Source organism: Scophthalmus maximus, chromosome 2 (genome assembly GCF_022379125.1).
Source record: "Scophthalmus maximus strain ysfricsl-2021 chromosome 2, ASM2237912v1, whole genome shotgun sequence".
Taxonomy (NCBI): domain Eukaryota; kingdom Metazoa; phylum Chordata; class Actinopteri; order Pleuronectiformes; family Scophthalmidae; genus Scophthalmus; species Scophthalmus maximus.
Window position 1 is genome coordinate 7,308,973 of NC_061516.1, and position 27,433 is coordinate 7,336,405.

At 41.0% G+C, this 27,433-nt stretch overlaps 1 protein-coding gene and 1 long non-coding RNA gene across 3 annotated transcripts in view; one reads left to right on the plus strand and one right to left on the minus strand.

Moving 5' to 3' along the window:
• The window catches only part of opcml (opioid binding protein/cell adhesion molecule-like), a 257,691-nt gene that overhangs the window by 184,185 nt on the left and 46,073 nt on the right, over positions 1–27,433 (plus strand). The gene's annotated exons all lie outside the window — the stretch shown is intronic.
• Positions 19,128–20,600, minus strand: LOC118301437. Its single transcript, XR_004790307.2, has 2 exons — positions 20,037–20,600; positions 19,128–19,935 (listed from the first exon to the last, which is right to left on the minus strand). It is a non-coding gene; the product is annotated as an uncharacterized LOC118301437 (long non-coding RNA).

Genomic DNA, 27,433 nt, shown 5'->3' on the forward strand with positions numbered 1-27,433 from the left:
ATAGCAATGGGATCCAAGAGCAGCATCCTCCAACAAAAGGCTCTATCCCCCAACAGCATCTTGAGAAGGATTAAGTTCACACATTATGACAGTGGCAACAGAATATGCCAACACACACATACAATTGTTGTTGTCTTATATTATTCTTTGGTTGAAATGGGGTGAAGAAGTGATAGGCCTCACTTAAGTGATATACCATGTCATCAAAAGGTCAATGTCCAAAGAGCCAAAATGTTGCTAGCTCAGCTTTCCTGCGCTCTAATGTGAGAGCTCACTGAAGCATCTTTAGTGAGAGTGTTTGGACCTTTGAGGGCAGTTAGTGGCCAAGTTCACAAGTGCACTTTCTGGAGGAACTCAAGTTGTAAATTGGAGTTTCTAAAGCTACCTCCATTGGCCTGGCGTAGTCAGACTAATACTCAATTGCACATTAGTCTAGGACCTCTCAGTTCTCAATTACCAACGGATTCAGACCAAAATGCTTCCGGACCCAATTGGATAGACATACAACGAGTGAGAGCAACGAATCTTGTGACGTCTCGTAACGTGGGCTGGTGAAGGGTTATGGCCGGAAATAGTAGCGATAGCTCCGGTTAGCTGAAGGACTCGGCAGGCAACAGGTAGGATATTCCGCACGGTACTTTTATTACAAAAACATTGACCATATCATGCCAGGTCTTCACGCCACCTGCCACCAGTGTTGTAGTTTTTGTGGGAGAAATTTGAAAGTATCAGAAACTTTTAGTCAAATGCTCGTTCATCAGTGGCAGCCATCTTGGTGGTTTACAAAAGTTAAAACAGCGTTTTAAAACAAAAATGATCTCTGTCCAGACAAGCGATTTATTAGTTTTAATCCCCGTCTATACTGACATACCTGAAAACGTATATCACGTGGCCATTCATGCACACTGGGCATGTGCGTGGTGGTGTAAACAAGAAGCAGATTGACTACTCACTTACTTACACCAAATATATGAAAAGGAACAACATTAATGAAAATCAAGACGAGGAGTTCATTTCCCTTGCCTGACAATGAGGGGGTTCTATTACTTAACATAAGTATTTACAATGTTTTGGCTTGACCACTGGTCGTCGAGTCATGAGTGCTGCTTTCCTCATTGAGGAACACATACACACACACACATTTCAAAAGTAAGCGTATTAAATAGTATTACCTTATTATAACCTTTCAAGAACATTGTTCAGAACCCTCTTGTTTTACCCCAGTGGTTACTTTACTTTACTTTATTTTACCTTACATCAGGTGCACAACCCTTATTATTCTGGTGAGTTGTGACTCAAAGATCGAGAACCACTGCTTTAGGACGCCAGTACAGATTTTTAAGTCACTGAGGACGTTGTTGCCATGGAAACTGTATACCTGGGTGGGCAACCACATGCCATTGGCATAGATTCTACAAAGTTTAATTTCAATTTAATGCTACATGCAGCAACTAATTTCATAGATATCACCACCTTCAAGTGGAGAGGAGAAATCAGTGAAATCACCTGGTTCACATTCTGTTTGGAATGGAAACTTACCGACTCTGCAATGTTCATTAGGGCCAAAAATATTTCATCCAGTGTGAGGCCTTGCACAGTCTAATCACGTTCAGGTAAACCAGTGTGATGAGTTGTTTCCTTATTATCTGTTTTAGCCTTGTGGCGGACATGTATCGTGTAAAGGCGAAGCCGTGCCTAATGAGTGCATGGTAGGACAATCCAGCTCACCAGGACCCTGAGAAGATAATGCTGGTGAAGAAAATGACGAATGAAAGATTAACTACAGGTGTATAGGTATTCGCTTCATTACCCAATGTATTGTACATTGTCGGTCTTATGTCGGTTTCAGGCTGCACCGGAAATGTCTGGACTATTGCAACTACTCCTCCAAGCATGTCTGCCTCAAAATGTTAAAGTCACAGTAAATTTAACCCTAAGGTCATGGAGGTGCCAGTATCTCAGGATGTACTCCGACAACTGCAGTCTGTGTTATCACTCATGAAAGAGTTTTTTTTGTACTATCATACAAGCTACTGTAGATAATTAACAGTTACCCTCAGTTCGCTTCAAAAGATGAGGGTGTTTGTTCTTGGTTGTCCAGTTGAGCCTAACCATAATTGAAATAAAACTGCAAGACCCACAGTATATTAGAAAGAGGTGTGTTCATGATTTGATTTTCAAAGTGTAAGATAAAGTCAATCCTCACAACTAATTATATTAAATACAGATGGATTACTGTAAAGATAATCAACATTTGTAGAATGAGTAAAATCTCTACCAAAGTAAAGTAAGTTGCAAATTGACACTTGTTAACAGGTGCTTGGTGTCTCAATTCTGTTGATTATAATATTGATATAATATTGTCACAATTTTGTATGCATCAAAGGTAATATTTCTGCATGTTTATCTTCGTAGTTGAAGCTTGCAAATGTCCAGCTGCTGATTTGTAATGCTGAATTATTGCGCATTGCAACTGATCCTCCCTGAAAACAATTCGATCCCCCATTGGAATACGAATCTCCGGTCTCTGCTGTCGATGAACAATGAGCTATTTTCTTCATGACCACTGCTGCCACTACTTTTTTTTAGACACACAGATAAAAAGTATTCCTGGGTTTCTTGGTTTACTACTACACCATACAGTGCTTATTTCGCTCAGTGCATTGTATTGTTGTATTTATTTTGATGCCTTTAAACACATGAAAATAATTTTCATCTGTAAATACCAGAGTTTAGCAACTATACTGCAGTGGTAATAAATACAATTTCTTAAGAAAGATATCACTATGGCTACTGGTAGAGAGACAGATGGAATTAATCAAAATTACAAATTGACGTGACAATGGCAAATACATTTTTGGGATATGATAAATAATTATTCCGTGGATCCAGCACCTTTATTTTTAGTATCATGGTTTAACTGTGTATAGAAACCCTTCCTATATTAACAGCTGTGGGTAAACACTGGAGCCAATCTGGATCTTGTGCCATCAGTCAATATCAATCAGTGGAGATGTATAAAATTCTTCTTAAGCAGTTTGGCCTTAGACACGAACATGTTTATTCCCCAGGTGTTATTTGCAGCATCTGTCATTTCTACAGCAAAGGGATGATGGTGTTAACAACAAGCCTGGTGCTTCAGACTAAACCCACCAACGTACCATTCATTTCTATTCATTTCATTAAAAGTACTATATTAAATAAGTCTTTAAATAGATAGGTCTGAACATTTTTAAAGTGAGATAGTTCTACTTGTGCTAACTTTGTTCTCTTACCACATAGAACCTGTGCATCACAGTAGACCTCCATTCCTTCCAAGATGTAACCCATCACTTAACAAATGGGCCTGTTAACGGAGAAGAGGTGATTTCAGCCTAGGGAACACGTGTGGGCTGATAAGTGCCAAACTACTAGTTAATTAGTTATGTGCAAGACCTCACTTAAGAATGAGGAACATCATCTGAGTTAACATTAACAAATAACAAATACCCTCCCAATTACTGCTTGTTAATAGTATGTAGGATATTGTATCTTGATATGATGACAAACACAAAGCTACTATGTTCAAATAGCTCTAAATTAAGTATTTAATATGAAGACCCCAATAACTGGCCCAGAATGGGTCACTGCTCATACACCATTTAAAACATAGCAGTGCTGTTGTAAGGAATTTTGTTCAATAATGTACAGTGGTTGTCAACAATTCCAATTTGTTCTATAAAGACATAGACTGTAAACTGTGTCTCATAGTATGACGTCTTTGTTTTACTGTGTTTTTAACAGCTTTTACTTATGGGGTCTGCTAGAGCCTTTATAGTTACTGAGAAATACTGTTATGACTACGTGTCTCTGTAAAAACTGAAAGTGTAATAAGAAAAAAGAAGTTAACACAGCAGACTGGTTGAGTTGGAGTCTGAATTGGCCCCACAATGCAGTGATGATTATTTTATTCAAACTGAAATTGCTATACTTCTGAAAAGCGGAATTCAAAGAAATGTCAATCAGTGAATTTATTGTTGTATTAGTTCAGACACGAAGTTGAAAGTCAGCAGTAATATTCATTTTGGCTAGGCACTAGCGGATCTTGGCACCTGTGCACCTGTTGTTGTCAGCAGCTTCAGGGGCGCAGCTGACTGTCAAGTTTACTTAACTGATGGATGAGCAATGCGTCAACTTTGTTTTAAAGTCTTAGATGTAGCCCACAGATTCAGTCGGGAAACCAAGGGCTCCTGTCAAACTTTTAACATTGGTTTCACTGGTGCGCCTAACTTTTTTATTTAGGTGCACCAGCACATAATTCACTGCGATCCAAATATACCTTTTCTTGAGTGTCTTTATTAACACATTATGTAAATGACTGTAAACAGTAATAAAGGGGCTTTTTCATGAGGATGATTTAGGAATCAAATTTTGTAAAATGGTGAACCATGGCTCACCTGAATGGACAGTACAGTCATGTGTAGCCACGGACACAGCTGGAAAATCTGGGTCCTGTACATATGCAGTCTTTGGGCCACCGTAATTTGCTTTGTATGTATCTGTAAAAAACAAACAAAAAAACACCCGACAACAACTACCAAAAAAACCAACTAAATATGCAGCTCTAAACCCAGACTACCATTATGGTTAATGGTGTGAATGCTGGAATAACATATGCTATTCTCCAAAAAAAATGTCAGACTATTTTTTGCCCCCTTCTTTTTCCACAATTTTCAACCTAAAAACTTAATTCAAACATCAAAACGTCCAGCTCAATTAAGTAATTCTGGCTTGTATTCAAGATTCATACTTTCTGAAATATTCAAGGTTTTAGTAATTACACATTAACTACCCATTTCCCACTTTTCCTATTCTTCAAACTCCTTCAGCTTCTTCTTCCAAATTCAAGCCAGCAAACCAGTGTTTACAGCCACACGTTCTTCAGAAATTGCCTTTTCTAGCTAGAGTTAACATTAAGTGTTTGTAATGCATTTAAGACAAGTCTACACATTGTAAATTCATTGTGTTTCAGTCTGTTTTACTGAACAAACTGTCATCACAGTTTTTCAGCTCTTCTTTACTCTGGCTTCTAGTACAGATTCATTTTGAAAAAGGATCTCACCGGAATTATATTTTATTCACAGAATTGAGGTGTCAAGCAGAAATTGGGCTATTGCCCTACGCAGTTTGTGGTGCTGCTGCTTTATCTCCATCAGTAAAACTCATGAAAACACAAATCATGTTTTAAAAGGTAGTATTCAAATCTTTAACCTTTATGATATTTTTTAATGGTAAAAATGGACTGTAGTTATCTAGCACTTTTCTAGTCATATAGACCACTCAAATCACTTTACAGGAAAGGCAAGTTAGGGTTAAGTGTCTTGCACAAGGACACATGGCGGAAGCTGGGATCGAACCGCCAACCTTCAAGTTGGTGGACAAATGACTCTACGTCCTGAGCCACAGCCGCCCAATATGTCGTAATTTCGTAAGAGCATTTTCATTGCATGCACTTGACATTTGACTTCACTTCTAAAGGCTGTGTTTGGTATTTCGAGAATTTTGAGAGAGCTTCTTGGGCATTAGATTATAGTAATAACTGGGTATTAGACTTTATTGATGATGTTTCATATAGTACTTAACTGCTCTCAGACTCGGGTTTACATCAATAGTCTTGTCTGTTGTTAAGGCAACAAAAGCACATTGGTTAGTGATCAGTAAAAGATTATGGTTTCTGTTAAATGTAAACAAACATGATGTGTCTGAAGTTTCCGTGAACTTTGTCCTGTATTAAACCAGACACAATTTCTGAGAGAACAATAAAATTTCCTGCAGAAGTCAATTATTCTATCATGTTGAGCTGTTGTCGTCATGCATCACCATGATTGGCTCAGCTGCGTTAGAGCTATGAAACCATTGATGTGACTGGCTGACAGGCTACTTATTAATCACTACACTCTCCAATTTAAAGTCTACTTCACGCAGCGTATTTTCACACGTCGTGCTGCTGCATATACAAACTAAGATAACTGGTACTTTGTGGACACCCCAGTAAATTAGTTCCACTAGCCCCCTCTCCAATGAAGGCAAATGATACGTGCATTTCAGATGAAATAAGTTCCCCACGAGCTTGAAATCACTCATGTGATGCACAAGCTTTAACTTTCACCTTACGCAAGAAAAGGATGAATATCTGCATCAAAATTGAGGATGAATAGTCCGAGATCGTCTAGTTTTACTTACCATTAATAAGACAGGAGACTAACAGAAAACTGTCTCCTCCTGTGGTTGATTTTATTATGAGTTAAAACTCAACATAATGATATCGTCAGACTTAATTTACAGAAACATGTTTGACACTTTGTGTTAACACCAGAAATTTCACTCTGCTAAATCTCTCTCAACAATGCATATTTACTATTGAAGCAAAAAGAAATGAAGGATGGAGAAAGCTACTTTTCATACACAACACTGGCACCCCTTTATCACCTAGACAAAGATTACACGTGCTTCCACAGTCATCTGATGCTCAAAGTGATAAGACAACTACATCACTCTCTGTGTATTCATTTACAAGAGCATATGCGTGACTTGACCACGTAAGATGGATCACCAGAAGCACTTAGCACAGTACTTTGATGGTGATGAAATAGAAATAAATATACAGATTTCTTCAATCATAATTTGAATTCATGGAATGCATTTTTCACACACACTTAACTCACACTCAATCTTCTTCATCGTTGGAGAACCAAATGACAAACAGCGAAAGAACATAAACTAGTTCGACAAGTCGCTTGATTTAAGCATTGCATGTATACATAAATAATGTGCCCATTAATTGAGCATTGCATTAGTTCAGGCAGGCCAGGAAGTCAAACTCAGCCACGATCCAGCACGTCAGCTGACAGTAGAGTTCTCTATGCCAGCTCACATCAGATGACGACTCAGCTGATCCTCTTCTACGCATTCAATTGGCAGAGCTTGCGCGCTCTATTTAAGCTGCTTACTCTTCTTGCTTTACTGCACGCCTCCACCCCAGCATCTCCTCTCCATACTGTATCTGACTTAATCAATGTCACATTGATGCCTGCTCTCCCTTCCTCACTTTCCATGAAGGGCCATGGGATGGTAGGGAGGTTTGCTTTCCGCGTATGCACGAGGATGGACAGGGATGTCCCAGAACAGAGTGATGTCACAGTGTTAATGTTGGTGCAACATAAATGCATGGTGTCCATTTGAGCTGCAACAGTTAATCGATTAATCGATCAGTATCGACTACTAAATTAATCGCCAACTATTTTGATAACCGATTAATCAGTTCAAGTAGTCTTTATGAAAAAAGGGTAAAAATTCTCTGATTTCAGCTTTTTAAATGTGAACAGTTTCTGGTTTCTTTGCTCCTCTATGACAGTACACTGATTATCGTTTTGTATGTGGACAAAACAAAACGTCATCTCTGGGTTTGGGAAACACGATCACATTCTTCAGCATTTTCTTACATTTTATGGACCAAACAACTAATCAATTAATAATAATTGACAGATTAATTGATAATGAAAATAATCGTAAGTTGCAGCCCCAGTGTCCATGTCAATTCAATTCCTTTTTATTTGTATAACGCCATACAACATACATCATCTTCAGGCACTTTACATAGTGAGGTCGAGACCTCACAATATTACAGAGAAAACCCTACAGTTCCCACAATGAGGAGCACTTGGCGACTGTGGAGGAGAAAAAACGGGGGCGGGGGGGTCAAACTCTGTGCTAATGTTCAGCGTGTTCTTCGGAGTTATGTTTAACACAATGGTTGTTCTATGAATTCCCGCTGAAGGAAGGGAGGGCCAAGGGCACCAGTAGCGGAGATGTGTGAGTGGCTTGGCTCTAGTGCCTTACAAGGAAGAATCACTTTGGTGAAAGGTGGACTCAAATACTTTGTTGGGTCCTAGTTCTAGGGAACTGTGTGACATCAGGCTTGGCAGAGTTAACCAGTACTTTCACAATAAATGCTATTACATGGTGGACCGTTAAGAAGTGGTGAAAGTGAAGGCAGCACACAGACACACCGGGCAGGAATTGTTTTTCGAATGGTCCAAACTGAAGTCACACTGTCAAAACTCTTCACGCAGTCAGTGAAACAGAGTCTCTGTGGACCAAACCGAAAATTGTTTTTCATTGCTTTAACACAAAATGCATTCAATGACCACACAGTCCAAAATCCATGAACTCTTTTGTCATTCAAACTCCAACAACTGTAAAACACTAGAGATTTGCAGCACATGTTTGCAAATGCTAACACACTGCATTCAAAACTGTTAAAAACACATTCAAAACAGAATGACTTCTGATATTGAGATTTATAGAAAATCTTTTGGGAATTCTTTTTTTTTTTACAAAAAATTAAATAATAATAATTTCCAACACAGCTGATTGCAATTTCAGCTGAAAGACTAACCAAATGTTTTCTCTGGCCCCAGGTAGACAGTAAATGGTGCCTGGCGATTCTGATCCAACTTTGCAAATGAAGATGTATTATACTACTAGTGTGTGTTGATAAATCTGGTTACAGAGGTAGTGAAGACACAGGCCAACAGGACAGAATGTTATGTTTTTTCAATCATAGTATTTTACCTTTGACTGATGTTTACCATTGTCTTAATTCTAACTACATAGAATTGACCTGCATCAGTAAGATTACAGGAATCCCATTAAATCGAGTGGCGATTTCCAAAGTTCGGAAACATGTACATAATATATATATAAACATAACATAACAGAGTTCCCAAGAACAGCACAGGTTGATTTCTACAGAGGGGCCACGGTTGGAATTGCAGGTTATATGATGTTTACTCCTGGTACCAAGAAAACACATTACCTACACACATACACATTCAAAATACAATCTTTGAGTTCTCAAAGAACGGAGGGGTTTCAGCATAGGCACTCACTGCCAGGAATGTGACAGCATGTTCGGATTCCTCATGCATTCAAACTGTCACTACATTTTCATTGTCAGCGCTTTGGCCTTGTTAATGTAAAATTCAAGTGCAAAGAGAAGATGCCTTGAAATACCGTATGCACAGCACATACAGTGCACTGGTTGTACAGTTTAATGAACTGTTTTATCAGTTTCCTAATGCCCGGAATTCATATCAGAATTCAGAGGACGGACTGTTTATATCGCTGGATAGAGTGCTCGAGAGTTCTGTCCCTAAAATGTACAATTACTTATGTTTTCTTTTTCTGGCCATTTGAGGAGTTTTGGAACACTACTCGCTCTTTAGGTAAAAATCTGTGTATGGCTTCCACACACATTACCAACAAGGGTCTGGACTATTGAAGCCTCTGCATCGCTTACGCTTTGCACATTTTCTCTATGTCCATCTCAACTTGAAGATATCAGTATGAAGGAAACATATGGCATTTCCTCAATGGCAGTGCAACAAGCAAGAGCAATTCAATTCAGTCATAAAATACCCTAAATGGGCTACAGGATAATCCTCTTTAGTTTCATCAAGTGTAATGTTGTGGCACTGTGTTTTCCTGATTACGGCTGAAGCCTGTATCTGCCATAAAGAGAAGGAGAAGAGAGAAAGCTCTGGTCCTTTCAATTCAATGCACACTGGTCTAATAAGCCTCACGGCTCATTATAGTGTAGAGGGCGCCTTCTCCCGTTCTCGCAAAATGCAAGTAATGAGGCATTTGAAATATTCCACAACATTAGGATAACTGAAATTGGAGAGTAAGCCTTATAATCTTTGCTTGTGTAACACATTTAAAAGTGCTTGTTCTTCCCCGAGACTGGTGGGGATTTCTCTTTCAATTCCTCACCTACCAGGCTGCACTGTTTTCATGTCCTTGTTTTGGACAAATTCACATGCTAAACAGATGCAGATATGTTATACCAGCTTCCTTGGCTTTCATTCATTTAAATGATTCAATGCTTTATATTCAACTGTGTGGTGTGTGTGATATTAATTATTTGCGATGAGACATTTTTAAATCCAATCCTGCAATTTGTGCTACCCCGAGGCCTAATTTTGGGACACATATGCATACCAAGATGTTTTCAATAAATGAAAGAGCATAAATACTGAACAATGATACAGTCATCTGATGGGTAGTCAGTCTGTTTAGTCTGTTCAAAAGTAAGCCCCGTTTGAGCTCATGGGGCCCATTGCTAAGGAGATTATCTCCTGTTTTTGAGGCGTGAGCAGCTTAGCCGTACACCCCTCTGGACAGGAAGCCAGTCCATTGCAGGGGCTCAACCCACATCTATCTTTCAAAAAGAGACTGCTAAGAAGAGAAGCATGGCTCCCTGTTTTTAATGCTTCAGTGTGACTAATAGCAAAGAATCCTAGCACTAGGATAAAACACTGATTTTGGTGTGTTGGTTTGTTTTTGGTGTTGATCTATTGCTAGGACGGTGTTGACTTAAATGTGGTAAACTGGGCCAGGAAGCAAATCTTTAATGGTATGATTCCCTACTAAACATAAAGTACGTGTCAAACAGTTTTTTACATTTAATTCATATCTTCAATCCAATTTTGCGACCCTGTCTCCTAGAAATGATGGTTCTATTTTACGGGGGGGGGGGGGAAATCCAGCCATACCAATCAGCCACAACAATAAAACCAGGTGAAGTGAAGAACATCGATTATCTCATTACGAGTCAAGGGGTGGGATACATTGGGCAGCAGGTGAACAGACAATTCTTGAAGTTGATGTGGTTGAAGCAGAAAAAAGGGCAAATATAAGAATCTAAACGACTTTGACACTGGCAAGATTGTGATGGCTAGACAACTGGGTCAGAGCGTCTTCAAAATGGTAGGTCTTGTGGGGACTTTGTGATTTGCATTGGTCAGTATCTACCAAAAGTGGTCCAAGGAAGGACAATGGGTGAACCAGCAACGGGGTCATGGGGTCCCAAGGCTCAGTGGTTTGGCTGTGTGGCCCGCTTGGAAAGAAGAGCTACTGTAGCACAAATTGCTGAACACCTCAATGCTGGCTGTGATAGATAGATCAGAGCACACAGTACATCGCAGCTTACTTTGTGCAGGACTGCATAGCCGCAGACTGGAGCAATGGAAGAAGAAGGCCTGGAGTGATGAATCATGTTTGCTTTCAAAAGTCTGTGTGTACTGTGATCTGTGGAAGAGATGGCACCAAGATGCACTATGGAAAGAAAGCAAGCTGGCGGAGTCAGTGAGATACTCTGGGCAATGGACATTCATGTGGATGATGTGGTTACATCAACACAAACGCTCTACCTAAACTTTGTTGCAGACTAAGTACACCCCTTAATGGCAAATTGATGGCAGGTGTCTCTTTCAATGGGTTGTTGGGCATTGCCACATACTTTTTTTTCAGAATGGTTTTAGGAACATTACAAAGTTTTCATGGTGTTTACCTAGCCTCCAAATATCCCAGACCTCAGCCTGAAGAAAAAAAAAAGCAGATGGTGGTTGTAATGTAGTGGCTTATTGATTTAATTGTAGGCCTGGGCGATAGGGAAAAAAAACGTATTGTCAATATTTTTTTCATATTGCTCGACATCAATATATATCACGATATAAATCAAATCACTATTTCTGTCTGGCTTAAGGGTTGTATGATGTAAAGATATCATAAACCAAAGTTAAATTAACTTAAGTATATAACTTAAGTAAATAAGTATTATTTATTTTCTTTGAGAAATTGACAAATGTACTGTAGAACATTATACAACTGCTGCTATATAATAGAGTTGTTTAAAAAAAAATACAACTGCTGCAACTGCTACAAATGCTTTTGACACAGTTTGCAGCGCACGCTACTACTCTGCTTCTCGTCGGACTGTAAATATTCCTCTGGCGCTTCTTTTAAACAATGTCCTCGTCTTATGAGCATCGGGCCTCGTCCGTCGGGACGTCTCTTTTGCCGATCGAGTTTACATTTCCTGTCATCATTTCATAATTTCTCTCAATCTTACTCCTGACAGACTGATGAGCTGCAGAAGCCCAAACATCAACAGAGCTGCTGTCGGCTGCTTCTGCTACGCTGGGGTGTGTCCGTCAACCTAACTTGATGTGGCTGTAACTCTATCCCAGCCACATGATTGGTTCCGCACGGCGCTTTTCTCATTATCATTGGCTGTTTGTGTTGTCTGTCTAACTGGCCTATAAAACAGGTAGATCAATGTCTCAATGTCTTAAATTGCAAAAAAAAAAAATTGTCCGGACTGCACCTCACAAACTGTGTGCACAGTTTGAAAACATCACCGGGCCGACACCTTAAGAGACGTGCTGTAACAGTCGTTGAAAACTGTTACGTGCTGCAACGGTTTCAACGACTGGTTCAACTGTCGGTGAAAGTGTTACAACGACTGTCCAGAGTATGAACATCCGTGTCCACAAAGGAGCGCCCCTTGTCCTGTAGACAGACAACCAAGTCCTGCCCTGAGGAGCTGGCTCTCCGGGAGCACCAACATCTGCCCACACTCCACAGAGGTTAAACACCTGGGTTGCACCACAACTAAGTTAGAACTGAATAAGCCTCTTGGATGAACGTGTACAAACTCCAACCAAGTCCAGTTGCTCCTGACTCAAAACCCTCGTGGAGAACTGTAACCTGGATGATTGAGATTTCCACAGACATGAAGCTAAATGTTTTTGCTCTTTTACTCTTTTAAAGAGTAGTTAATAACTCTGGACCTGATTGTATCATTATGTTAAAACTCCATTTAATTGCGTCTCCCCTCATTGTTGAGCCAGGATGGGCAAGCATCCCCACAGGGGGAGGGTGTCAGGGGCCGAGAGGAGAGCAAGGTGCACAAGCACATGGATTGTAGCAATCATCACAGTGATTTTAATGATAGTGGAGTGCACAATTTTACAAAGGCAGTTGTTGAAGATATTCGTCATGTTTCCTTTCTCTTAATCTTGATCCCCTGTCTCTCATTGCACCGCTGAAGTATTTTTAGGGGGCGACACAGTTGGTTTACATTTTCAGGGGAGTGCAAAGGTGGGTAGTTTGTGTGTGTGTGTGTCTGTGTGTGTGATCGATCGTGGTGGGCCGGTCGAGGCCAAAATGCCTTGGCGGATTTTTTGCCTCAGTCCAGCCCTGGTTGTGAGGAGGTGGTCAGAGATGAATGGTGGGTGTTTTAAAAGAGCACAACTGTGACACCAGAGAACAGGGACCATATTTCTGGACAAAAGCACTTTTGTTGAAGTTAGGGAAAGATCATGGTTTTAAACTTTTTGTGTTGATCATGTTTCAAGACACTGTGTACCTTCTTCTTAACCAGCATAGTCTGTATAACCACATAGCAAGTGTCTGCATAACCACACACAGTTAGTGTAATAATGCTGCAGCACATACAAGCAGATATTGTATGCCAGGATTGACTACTATGGAAAGGTAGTGGGTTATTAATTTGTGGTAAATTATTCTTCGTTATTTTTTTGCATAGGTTCAGTCAACAAGGAAATGAGCAAAATAGGGACATCACTAAACATTTTGATAAAACCCAACCAGAAAAATGTCATGCTGTTTCTTCTCCCCAATATTCAAACCTGTGGCTCCAATTAAGAGGACAGGATGTGGTTTTGGACACAGAATAAAGTCGCCCACGAGTTTGCAGTTCTCCGAAACACTTTTGGTGTTTTTTTGGTGCACATAATATCAAGTGAAATGCGAGTCGAACACAATCTGTGTAGACGGCTGTGCTGGTTGAAACAACAGTGTGTCTGTTCATCCATCAGTTACACCAGACCATACTAATTATGCTCGTCACACTGCAGTATGTATAACTGCGATATTTGAGACAAAACAATTGGGTTTTTTTCCAGTTCCAGGTTGGCTCACTGCCCCAACAAGGAGAGCAGTATATGCAACTGCAGAATTTTACCATGACAAGAGGCACAGATTTCGCAGTTAAAATTCTGGATTTCTAGCTATCATTAATGCTGTGTTGGAAAATCTGTCCCATTGTCGCCTGTGCCGACACAGATCAAAGTAGAGACTGAGGCTTCGTGGCTCTTCCTGCAGCTGCCGTCTCAGCGAGACTGACAATTTGGAATATTGGCTGTTTACATCTAAGAAATAACACCACATGAATAGCATATTTATACAACCATGTCTGCTGATCAATCCAATGACCTCATGTGCCGGATGCAGGAAAAAGAGGTTGCGGAGAGCATAATGTGTTGAAAATTGGAACACTTAATTTGTTTGGATCAAATGTTCAAGATTGAAAATAACCCAGTTTTGGAAATATGTACTTTTGCACATCCATTTGAGAATTCTCAGCGTTGATATTGCCTGACACCTCCTCAATAGCTGTACTATTTAATCTATCATCTATAAGTAATTAAATGAAAAAAACAGATGTCTTTAAATGCATAATTTCTTAGGAAAAAAACAACCAACATAATAAAAACACTCATCTCTCTACTTTGTTGCTCTAAATTCAGGTCCACAGAAATGTCTACCCCACCCTTAACCTTGTTTTTCTAACTAACTTTATTTTTTAACTTTAGTAATGAGAGAGGATGTTGTCAGTCATCTCTCTCCCTCTCTGTGTGTGTGTGTCTGTGTGTGTGTGTGTGTGTGTGTGTGTGTGAGAGAGAGCAGTGACAGGACAGATTTGTATTTCTTATCAAACCAGCACCCTTCTAGTTCATTCATAAGCACAAATTGCCACACTTGAGCTTAGACAAATAGTCAAATGTTGAGCCGTAGTTTCAAACTCATTTACTGTAGGATTTGGGATTACGGTATTTTAAAAGCAGGAGCATATTACTCTTTGTAATGATCTCTCTTTTCATCCAGCCGCTCAGCTGCAGCTTCCTCTGTCTGAGCTCTTTGTAATGAACATGTAAAAAGCAGATTAGAGAGCTGGTATAGGGCAGAGAAATCAGTGTTCTCCAGGAGAAACCTGGTTGTGGAATTTATCTTACTCCCTTTCCCCATTACAGTTGATGAATCACCTTGTTAGACGGTAGTTTGGAAAGTGCACTGGAAATACATTTGAATGCTAAATGCAGTTTGTTTGGTTGTCTCCCCAGATTTGACCCTCTCCCCACTGACATGCCTCAATTTTTTTCATTTTAATAATGAGGCTGGGAATGCTTATTTCTCCTAGTAGTACACAAAACTGATGACTGGGTGAAAGATCAGCGTTAATCGCTTTTACACATGCTGATGCATTAGCATACCTCTGGACTGTCAACTTTCCGAACATCTGTGTGAATGGTATCCTAAATTGAATATCAACCGTTGACATTAGTCAGGAAGCTCTTGTCAGGTTGAAACTCTCAACGGCAAAGTATCCGAGGTGTCTTTGGTTCAGAGTGAAGGCAACAGATCGGTGCAGATCAGATCAAACCGAACGTGACGGAGCTTGTCTTCCCCTGCGGTGAAATCACTGATGCCCTCACCGCAGCAGGGAGCAGCAGGATCCGCTCAGTAAGTATATTTACCGCAGATCATGTTGCACACATGGTGCGCGTGCATGCAACTAGATGCTCTCCCAAATATTTACCAGTTATTCATTAAAGTGGCAGTAAGCGATACACATTTTGTACAAATCAGCGAATATTTCCTCACCTACCGTTAGCTGTCGCATTTGTCCGGGTTTTTCGGCGCAGTCCAGACTCTGTAAATCAAAACCCCCCAAAAATGAACCTCACTCGTGGACACCTTATGGTAGACGTGCTGGCCTAGTGGTTAGCATGTCGATCTCCAATACCGGAGGACCTGGGTTTGCGGCCAGGGCAGTAAATTCACAACAACAAAGAGAGAAAATAGCTTTCTCCAGAATCTCTTACTGCCCCATTAAAGGACCAGTGTAAAGGATTTACACTGAAGATGTCATGGCCTTGGGGCGGATGTGGCTCTGGAAGTATTACAGGTCATTGACTATCCAAAAGGTTGGTGGTTCAATCCTCGGCTCGTCCGGTCCACATGCCAAAGTGTCCTTTGAAAAAACACATAACCCCAAATTGTGTAAATGATGTGTGATTCACAGAGCACAAGTGATGTGTCATCGAAAAAGTGCTGCATTAAAAAAGGAAAAAACGCACTGGACTGTGAAGCACTTTGAATCATCAGTAAGACTAGAAAAGCAGTGCATAAGTGCAGTCCATTTACCGTCATTGAGTTTTTACATAAATAAGTGCCACCAGTGAAGAGCTGATAAAATAACCTCAGATGTTCTTCATCAGCGGACTGTCCTCGGAAACAGAATAGTTTTGCTCTGAGGCTGGGAGGCAATTACACCATTCTGACACATGTATTAAAGCCTCCGGTTTCCCCGTGGTCACTGAAAAGAATGGATGCTGACAGCGGATTCTGGTGCGACCTGTCTGCCCCCGGGGGCTTTAACAGCCCTGGAATTTTGCACTTGTTATTTTTGGCTACTTGTGATGTTGATCCATTGTAGAGATTATGCTTACTGTAAATCTGTGGGTGTACTTATTGGACTGTATGCCTCTCTTGATAAGAGCTCAGAACCTATGAGCAATATCATGTAATACGTCCCATTGATCGCTCCCATTATCAGTCCCCGAGGTTATATTTAGCATGTCAAGGGTGAAACTTCCATCACGGCCTGGAAAGTGTGTATTTTTTTTTATATATCGCAGGTATGGATTACATGAAGGATCATTTGCATGACCTTTATGAAACATAACAAGAGCAAAGCACTGATCAGTGGAGCCAGACTCATCCCCCTTGTAGTGGATTTCACCGGATACTTTTCATTCACGTGGGGAATACACTGGTGTTCTTTGAGTCGTGTTGTGTTGGATGAGTGTACGATCCTGATCCTCCTTAGTTTTTCCTTCTGTGACCTATCAGTGACATCATCCTTGTGGGAGATTATGAGTCGATCTCTCCAGTGCCCTCTTTGCTTCCAGAATCAGTCGAAACAGGAAGTGAACACAATCTGGGCAAATTTAAAGACAAAATAATGGCATCACCTGACTCTCTGATAATAGGAAATGATATGGCCTGCTTGTTTTGACATTGATTACTTCAATTGTCAAAAGTTCTGAAACGTCAACCCTGTTCTATTCCTAGAAACTTTTCAGTTCTTTAAATTTGGGAAGTAAGTGGATATCTCCATTTTTCGAAAATATTTGTTAATTAGGAAGGATTGTTTTTTTAAAGGGTGCTTAAAAAGAAAATCAGCAGCCTCTGGTTTGAGTATCATCATCGGAGAAAATTACAATATAACCAGGGAACTGTGTATTGTTTTATGGCACACTGCGGTGCTCTTCAATATGTCCTTGCTTTCCCTGGGTGTTGTGTAGCCTTGCAGTGTAATTGTTATACCTGCTGTACTGATTTCCATGAAGTGGCTACCTGCTGTCAGCAGACATTGTGCGTTGAAGGTCAGATCTAGAATAAATTTTTTCTACTGGCTAAAATTTGGTTCCTCGAGAATATATACCCATCAGCACTTACTTACACTTCACTGTGTGGCTGTAGCCAGCTCATGGCAACTTTGGCATTCTACCGCCAACTCAGGCATCCATACATACACATTCAATCTGCAGATGTAAATTTCAAGGGTGGAGTGGAGCCACAGGACCGTATCTCCGCCTGCAGGAGAGTGCAAATGTTAAGCAATTTAGTGGCCCGGTGCACTTCTGGATGCATTACATTTTCATTTGGTGCAAACCTTAAGAAGTGTTGTGTTTGTGTGACAAACTGCTGGCAAGTCAGAAGAGACAGGATGTGCAGTGGAAGACAAAAGACTCAAGAGATGTGTATGCCCACTGGACATGTGAATTAGAGCCATGCACGAGAAACAAATGATGCACTCACATTCCGGATCACCTGACAACCATCTCCGGACCAGACACGGAACAAATGACAGTGTGCAGCGTTGAATGAGGTGATAGTTGCTATACCTGAAACATAATGCTGATGAGTTCACGTCTGGCATGATGGTATCGTACTGTTAGTTATATATTTATACCGATGTCTGCTTTGCTTTGGAAACTAAACTAAAGAAAAACAAACATCCCTCCATGTACCTGTAAAAAACATTTTTTTTTTTTCACTTCCAAGTCTACTTCTCTGGTTTTTCTTTTAAAGAATACAGTATCATTACCCACTGCTTTTATTATCCCACTGTGACTACATGGCCCTCTTATGTACGCGCCTCACATTCAGCCGTTACCCCCCCTCCCCTCATGATTGTCTGATGTGTCTCCTGGTGCTCAGCATGCTCACCTGGATCATTGTTGCTATGCCTCATCTTCTCATCATCGTCATCATCTCACATTGAATGGGCTGGATAGAACCAACATTGACAATGGCAAGTACCTTATATGTACTTTGTCAGTACAACGATTTTCAGTCATTTCAATACTGGCCAATCTGACCGTATCATTAACTTCCATCCCTCTTTGCTAAAAACGCTCTTTGCTCTTTACTGTATCATTGATCTAAATATTTGTTTTTCTTATTCATTAGCCTTTTGACAACTTCAAAGAATTCCCTTTTTTAAAAAAAAACAGGCCTACTCCACATGAAGTGAAATGACTGCTTGACATTTCTATCAAAATGCTTCACCTGCTGTTTGTGTGGATCCAGCTCCTCTGAGAGCTGCCTCCTTCAGCTGTAGATGAGAGTCCCGTTTCACAGGGACAGTTTACCAGCCTTGTCTGTCTGTTTACCAGCCCGTTCACTTGAAATGCAAAAGTACCACGCGGCAGTTATGAGGGATTCCCACAGTGCTGAAGTGCTGAAGGACAGATGACTCAAACTTGTCACTTTACTTTGCTTACTGTGTTTTTAGCTCCCTGGTTCTTTAGGTAGAAATTGTAATTCTAAACTCTGTCCCGTGGGAAATAATTAACGAGAGCAACACATGGGTAGCTAAAAAAAGAGGAGGAAAAGGCCAAACCAGTCTGTTCGTCCTCCATCGCAGCTTCTGATTCTGCTGTGGAACCAAACTAGAACAGTCATTGGATTGGTTGTGATATGAATTACAAATTTAAGTTGCATAAATATACGGGTGTATCAATGCTGTCACAGTGAAAGCAGTACATCTGTGTAGGCCAGAGACTGAACTGATTCGCTTATGTTAGAGCTACTGACACAGTCAAGCTCCAACCATTATATTTTAAGTTCAATCAGGAGAGACAATTGAATGAGGTAAATATATTTATTGCAGATGTAGCAGAATAATATGATGACAAATTATTGATAGAGTCTTTGGCGCTTAGACTCCATGGGGGAGATATTGTAGATGAGGGCATTGGTCCTGAGCGGCAGCAACGCAAATCCCCCCCATGGAGTCCAGACACTGGTGGCGATGATGGTGGTTGATGACTTGAGTTGATGGAGAGGAGATGAGAACCTGCTGAGACGGTTCAGATTGGGCGGTGATATGGAAGGGGAGGGTGCGCATACCTGCCGTATGTGAGGACTAAGGCAGAACCATGTTTAAACAAACAGCATCGAGATGATAGGCTAATGAGGCAGGTGTGTTGCAATGCTACTGGATAGACGAGATCAGCTGATGAACAGCTGATCGCTGAAGTGACCGCCCAAGAAAGCATGCGTGACAGGCAAGATGAATGAGAATAAATATAATACCAAATGTGAGCATTAGGGTAGTCTTCCTGACTGAAACGTACGCTAGAGCTACTTTTAGTAAATTGTGAATAATTTAACAGTTGTTTGTTTTTTTTTGTTATGAAATGGAAACAGGATTTTGATGGTCATGCATTTGCCCCCCACTAAGTGGTATGTACTTTCATATTCAATTTTCCTCTGAAGGCTGCTTTCAGCATGTTAGTTCCACTGGACACACAAAGGCTGGCTCCAGAAACAATTTTCAAATAGACACGAGAATGTGCGAAGGTGGATTAGCACGGATGTGTAGGTAGATGGGGAAAAGAGAAATATGCTGCAGGACTCTCCCGCTGACATGTTGTCAGTTCTTGTACTCTGGGTCTGGAAAGTAAAATATGCGGCCATTTATTATTAATTCACTATCGGCTAAGGTTGCATGGAATGAAATAAAGATAGATTTACAAAATGGCATGTATGCTTACAGGTTGAAAGTGCATAAGCCGGGGAATGTTGAAAAAGGTACAACACTACGAACCATCACTGTCAGCTCATCAATAACACAAACACATGGCGGAAAGTCGGGACTATCTCAGCCGATGTGTGTGGTGCTCTTCTCAAGTTGATCACAAGGTAATATTATGTACACTGTGCGTCATACTCTGCCATTTGGTTCCACTTCAGTGCCGCTGTCATTACTTTGGACCGGATCCTGGAACACGAGATGCAATGGGTCCCATGTGACAAGCTGCCTTTGAACTGAGATAGCTTGGCAGTTTGAAGGGATGTGTCGCCGCTCGTGCCTTCCACCATCCAGTGGGAAAATCTAACCTAGTTTATTTCTACCTCACCAAAGCGCAAGCAACCACCCTAAGTGTTTTTTCACACTTCCCAGGCTGGGAGCTTTGGAGCTCTTTCTTCTCCCGTCTCGCAGAGTAGGGCGTGCCTCTGAATTAACAATAACCACTGACAAGAACATTGAATGTAACTGAGGTATCTGTCATGGACGTCTATTGTTCTGAGCTGAGATGGCAGATTGGAAAACTCACTTGACAGTGATTCCTTTGATGTTTCCATTGCATAGTAATTTCTTATGAAAGAAGAGTTAGCATCTATTATGGATTTGGCCAATGTTGGCACAGGAGCGGAGGCTTTGATGTCGAGGGTTCAGACTCACCCTAAAACAATCTGGAGCACAGCTTATTTTCTTCGGGTTGTCCTCGTTCATATCTATAACAAATCATATTTTTGGTTTAATTGATTTTTCACGTGACCTTTTCAGTGTTTCTACAATACCGCTGTGTTTCAGAGTGCACGCTGTTCTCTCTAATGGTGTTAAAGTCGTCATGGATCGATGGATGTATAGAATGAAGGGAGAAATAATGTGTGTCTGAGAATGAATGACGTTGCACATTGAGATCCCCATGTTAACATGGGAATCTGAAGAAACGAGGAGAAGCATTTTGCACACTGAATATTACAATTTATTTATTCGGATACAGAATAACAGCCATTATGCCTTAATGGATAAAGACTTTCGAATATAGTGTTTGTTCTTCCTGGTGGATCCAGAGGCATTTCTTTCCCCCGCCATCTTGTCCTGGACCTCCTCCCAGTGACACCGGGCTCCAAGACCTTCACAGAGCGGGATCTAGGAGGCCCCTTAAGGAACCTTCATTGTTCAATTCAATTTAATTCAATTTTATTTGTTTAGCGCCAAATCATAACATACATTATCTCAAGGCGCTTTACATAGTGAGCTCGAGACCTCACAATATTTCAGAGAAACCCAACAGTTGCCACAATGAGCATCTCAAACTGAGGAGGAGAAAAAACTCTCTTTTAACAAGAGGAAATCTCTAACAGAACCAGACTCCGTTGTAGCCGGAACATCTGCAACGATCAGTTGGTGAGTGGAGAGAAGAGGAGAGAGAGAGAACAGTTGTACAACAGTTACTTTAATCTCTATCAGACTAATTCTTATGATTACAATAATTATACTGACACTTATAGATGCAATGAGGTTAATAATAGTATTTGCAATGATGTTGTTGATTGTGAAGGAGAAGAACTTCTTTGAGTTCCTTGAGCTGTCTGAACTCCTCATCATGTCTCTAAGGACGAGCTCAATCAACCTTTCAAGGAAACAAAATAGTTGTTCCGCCTGCATCTGTGATGTCATTCTTTTGCTCATTATGCATAACCCATGATCATATACGGGTTGAAATGTGCGTGTACTAGTAACTTGAAAGCTTTGTCTTGAGTCTCAGTTTTCTCTTCATGCTTACATCCATTCACAGCACCCGCCAACCTGCCAGGCTTTTTCACAATCCCTCTATGAACAAGACCAAGAGATAGTTGAATTCCTTTGTAGAAATGACTCTCCCAACTTAAAGTCTGCCATCCCCCGTTTCTAAGCAGAGCCCCATGCCCCCTAACTCGACCTTCATACCCACCACTTCTTGCAAGGGTGATTCATAGTTTGTAACCAAGACCGTGGCATGGCCATGAAGATGTCTGTCCACTTCTTTGATCCAGACACATAAATCTTGATGACCACTGGATGCCGGATGGATTTGCGTGAAATCCTCTGTTGCAAAACTATTGTGTCTGCTGTTTGGTTCATCTCCAGTAACTGTAGCTTAAGGACACATTTTCATTTTAACTCCACTAGATTCACTGACAGTGATTTAGATTTGTTATAGACAGGCACACGTTGCCATTACGGCTACCAATAATGAACATGTAACCACCCAATGAGAATTGACTTTTTACAAACAACCCACAACTCAATTCGGCTGTTTAGCACTCGAATGAGAAAATCAACCTCTCTTAACCTCCTCTCCTGTCTCATGACTTTGTGCTGCCTGTCTTTGTCTCCTGTAATGAAAATCTCTCTCCTACATCTGAGTGAACAGTAACTCATGCTGCGTTCCATTACATGTCGGAACTCATTGTTCGGAGCTCAGAAGTTGGCGTTGGTGGGGTTCCTCCGACCCTCCGAGTCGGAATTCTGACTCTAGAAGGCGCTCAAGCTGCAACCTCCAACTCAGAGTTCTGAGGTATAATTGAACGGTAACCTGACGCCCGAATTCCCAGTACAATGGAATGCAGCTTCACTAGACATGTAGTTCATGGGTGCAGTAAGTGTTTTCATCAATAACAGCGATCTCCACCCTTAGGATTGTGGGTAGTGTAGTATTTCCCATTGTCATCGCAATTAAAACATGTTTTTCTTAAATCAAGGTTCATTTGAAATGGACTTGTAGCTTCTACATCTGCATATACCATCGTTTCACAACCTCGTAGCTCGTGGTGAGTCGACCTTGGATGGTAACGACATTATGGCTAATAATCAAAATGTCGATGGAGAATATGTGTCGGATTTTCACTTCTGGAACCTCACTGTTGCTTGCTCTGAGAACACTGCACCTTGGTTAGCAGAGAGGAAGAGATGTCACACGTGTTGACCGAGGTGATTAGTAAGACCAGAGCCGGTCCTGACCTACCTGATGCCCGGAGCAAAATTCTACTCAGGGGCCATGATCTTACCTGACCTCCTAGCCATGTAAACCCTTTTGCCATTGCCACACAGTCATACCTGACACCCCAGTTCCGCTCTACAACCCTCCCTCCAGTTTGCTCCATCTGTTGGTCTAAGAATAAGTAGACCTCTACAGAACAGAATGTGGTCCAAAAAAAAACAATATTTATCAAAATAGATTGGTATACTTTTTACATATATCCTAACACAACATGAACACAACTAAGAAAATAAACCTAAAGGTTATGATGGAAAATATAAAAATATAACCTATGAATCTGTGTGATCTGCTTTGGCTATACAACATCATAACTCATCTCAGAACAGTGGAAGCTTAGTCAAGGGCAGCATGACAAGCACAGTTGTCTGGAGCTAGCTATAGCCGGTTTCCTGTCAGATATCTCAGGTTTGATCCACAATGCAAATATGCAGACATTTAAAAAATCCCTGCCCCCCGCCAGCTTGACAACCCCAGCCTTTTACCGACACAGTTATCCATAAAAAAAATAGAGAGATGAAACAGCTAATGTCAAGCTAGCTTCCACAGGCAATAGCCTGCTGCAGCCACAAGAGGGCAGTAAAGTATGAGATAAACGCAAACAGGACACGTCAAAACCTTGAACCAGCCGTGCTGTTCTGAGATCAGATAGAAGGAGAGAGTATCATCCTCATGGATGTTTGTAATAAGTTTTTGCCTGTCTGGATCCACCTGCCTCGCTTGTTCTGTCCCCGAACAAAATTGACCAACAATCAATAAAATGCTGTGTACATTATGGCAGGTGTAACAAGTCTGATACCTCAACAGGAGGATAGCGAATCATTAATACCAACATACATTTTTGCGGACCATATTATCTTGACTTGATATAGTTACGGTACTTTTACCATTCCCATCATACGTACTGTACACATGTATGTACAGTACGTATGATCCACTTATATGTGCAGCTTACTTATTAATGTGTCAATACCGGTGAGAAGAATACTCAAATTATATAATGTCGATTATATTGAAATATTATTTTTCAAATGCTTAAATACATTCAGCTGTTATTACATGTGTACATTTCTTACTAACTTTGGAAGCAGAACTTTCCAAACTTAAATGTTTTCACATTCTTTTGAGGGAAAGTTGGTGAAAAAAAAAAAAGATCCACCACACACTTTGCTGTGGCATTGTGTGAATGGAGAATAGCCATTAATGTGTTATTCATGTTCTGACAGACAACAATGTATAGTATTGTGACAGTACTGTTATGCCCTGCAGATAATAGGACATGTTTTGCACTTCTGCGAGGAATCTGCTCCTCTCTCCCAGAATGAGGCACATTTACCAACATAGTGACAGTTGAAAATAGATAAAACTACATATCTATACATTAATGCTGTCAACATTAACAAGTTAATCTTTGCGTTAATTGTGAACTATTTAACGTGTTAATAAAATATAATGCCAATGAGGCATTTTGTTTACTTCCTGTGGCGGGTGATGACGTGTGCCGCATAACCGTTAACCATTAGCCATCCTGGCCAAAGATGGATACGGACAAGGAAGGAGTTTGAGGAGTTTAAAGTACGTTTAGTCACGAAAACACACACACGAAATGTGACGCGGGGAAATATGCGATACATGCGCGAAACAGGAAGTGTTTGTCACTTTTTCACAAAGCGATCAATATGTCGCAAGACACTTATATGTTGAAAGAAACAGGAAGTAGTTGGAGCGGACGCTCTCTGTGTTATGCGGAGGGAGAGAAATAACTGGAAGCGTTAATGTGGTTCCGCATTAAAGTCAGCTCGAGGTAGTGAAAACGCTCAAGATGACAGAAAAAAGCCCCGCGTACACGGAAAAGGCAGAGAATATGAGTGAGGACTGTTGTGGTTTCCAGGTTGACACACTCACTGCCTGTCACATCACACATCTCTCACACAGGACATGGTTCCCTGACGTGTCCAGATGTTTAGCTGATAGATATCTGGATACGTCTTGATGATTTTATTGGAAATCTGTAGTTCCCAGGAGAGAATCTGTGCTCAAAAGTTAAAAAGATGCTATTAAAGAATAGCATTTGAATTTAAATACTTACTTTGTGTTGATTCTACCTTAAATCCATAATTTTACATTTAAATATCCAGTATTACAAACAAAAAAAATTTGATTAACCGCGATAAATCACAGCAAATTGTGCGATTAATAAATTAGATTAGATTACCTTTTTTTTTTTTAATCTATTGACAGCACTAATATATATATATATATATATATATTTTACAAAGAAATGCAGTCACATCCGCCCTGATGTTAAATAAACACCCAGGCAGAGAATCCGTTTCCTCTTTGGGCAACCGCTTGATTCCGTTTTCTAATTAATTACTGGCTGTAACGCCTTGGCTGTGCCGACACTGAAGACTGACGTGTCCCTCGGCCCCCGGGCACATCCAGCAGCAGCTCCTGCGACACGGGAGCCGTGTTTTTTAATCACCTGGCCCACTGGCATTATCAAGCTGGAGGAGCCCTCGCCCGCTCGGCACACAGATGCTTGTTCATTCATCTCTGTCGGAGGTCAGCGCGGCTGGGGAAGTGGTGCCCGCTGCGTTCCTCAAACCGCCGCGGCCCGTCCCTCAGCACTTAGAGCCTCTCAAAGGCACCACATGTTGCATTTTACCTTCAATGAATCATTACCACATTAGTTCTGTGGCATTAGTCTAATTTGTGTAAACTGAAGACGGTCGTGCAAAACAGCCCCTCCACCGCATTCTGCAACCATGCGGGTTTGGCAGGGAGTCTACTGGCTCGTTCAGCAGCTGCCCTGCAGGGCCTTCTGCACGGAGCAGATCAGAAACGGCTTCTGTTTGGCACGGCATACACAACACTACTCCAGTTTCGGTTTTCAAAGCAGTTTGAGAATCACGTGGTGACCTTCTGGATGCTGAGTGACTGTTACCCTTATTAGTCCTAAAACACAAAACCATCGACATGAAGCTGTTTTTTTGGCAGCAGGGCCAGAAGAGCCACTGAGAACATTTTCTAAGTTACATTACATTACATTCATTTTGCTGACGGGCAACAAGGCAGGTAGCATCGAGGGCCTTGCCTAAGGGCCCACACTGGGATGTCCTGGAATCGAACCATGACCGTCTGTACCAAAGTGTAACCCACTAAGCTATACCAGCTGCTGAGTGTTCCATCTCACAGAGGACGTGGACAACTTCAGCGCCGTCTGTGTGCTGATATCCCAGCACCTCTCTCTTTGCATGGTCCGAGATGTTCTTAACAGAATGTGCGAGTCTGTTCGGAGAACAATTTGTGTTCTGGTTCAGAAGAACATTATGAGATATCGCCTTATGACTAAGGATGACGATCTCTTTGAGCTATAGGTGAAGCTGAAAAAGCCACTTTGACACACGCTGACCGCGTCCATATATTCTTTTCTGACGTGTGCTATTGTATTCAATGATCATCTCCTCTTCCATTTTTTTCTCAAGCTCGCTGTATCATCAGTCTTTATACTGGTCCCCCTATGGTGAATGTTTGATAATATGAAAAAAAAAAATGAGTTAGTTTACAAACACAAATAAAGACACTTGTGTGTTGTGTTTCAAACAGCAGAGAGAACATTATGTTGGCAGAGGAGACGTCAGTCTCTCTTTTTAGAAAACTGACAAAAAAACAAACTGTGTGCCATGTCATGGCAATTTGCTAAATTATTGCTATCACCTTTGTCATCACAATTTTGCGACTTTGAAAGAAACACAGCACTGCACTTCCCCACTAATACTTTGTATGCAGGTGTTGGAAGCTTCCTATTTCCTTTTTTTTACGTTGGAAAGGAGAGTTTGCATTGTAGACACTTTGGTGAACTAAATAGCAAAATAGTCTGCGGGTGACAAAACAAAACACAAAAGGAAGACATTTCATTTCGTTCTCTATATCTGGCTGACTTCCATGTTGCTCCAGTGATGAGGACGCCCACTCCAGGGTGTGTCAGCCCACAGTGACACCACTGTTGGGTGTGGTAACCCACCGGCAATGAACCTTAAAATTGAAAATGTAGATGAAAAAAACGGAAGATTGGCGCAGTCTGAGGGGAGGAAAAAATCCTAAATAAAAGAAAGAAAAAAATACATATTTCTGCCATCAGTAAAAATCAATGTTTGTCAGAATCCTGATAATGAAATAATCACTTCACGGACACACTGTGTGAGTTTGTCCTCTTAGAAAGGCAATTTTTTTAATAAGGTATGGCTGTGGCTTACGAGGTAGGGATGGTTGTCCTCCAACCAGAGGGTCGGCGCATGCAGAAGTGTCCTTGGGCAAGTGAACTCAACCCCGAATTC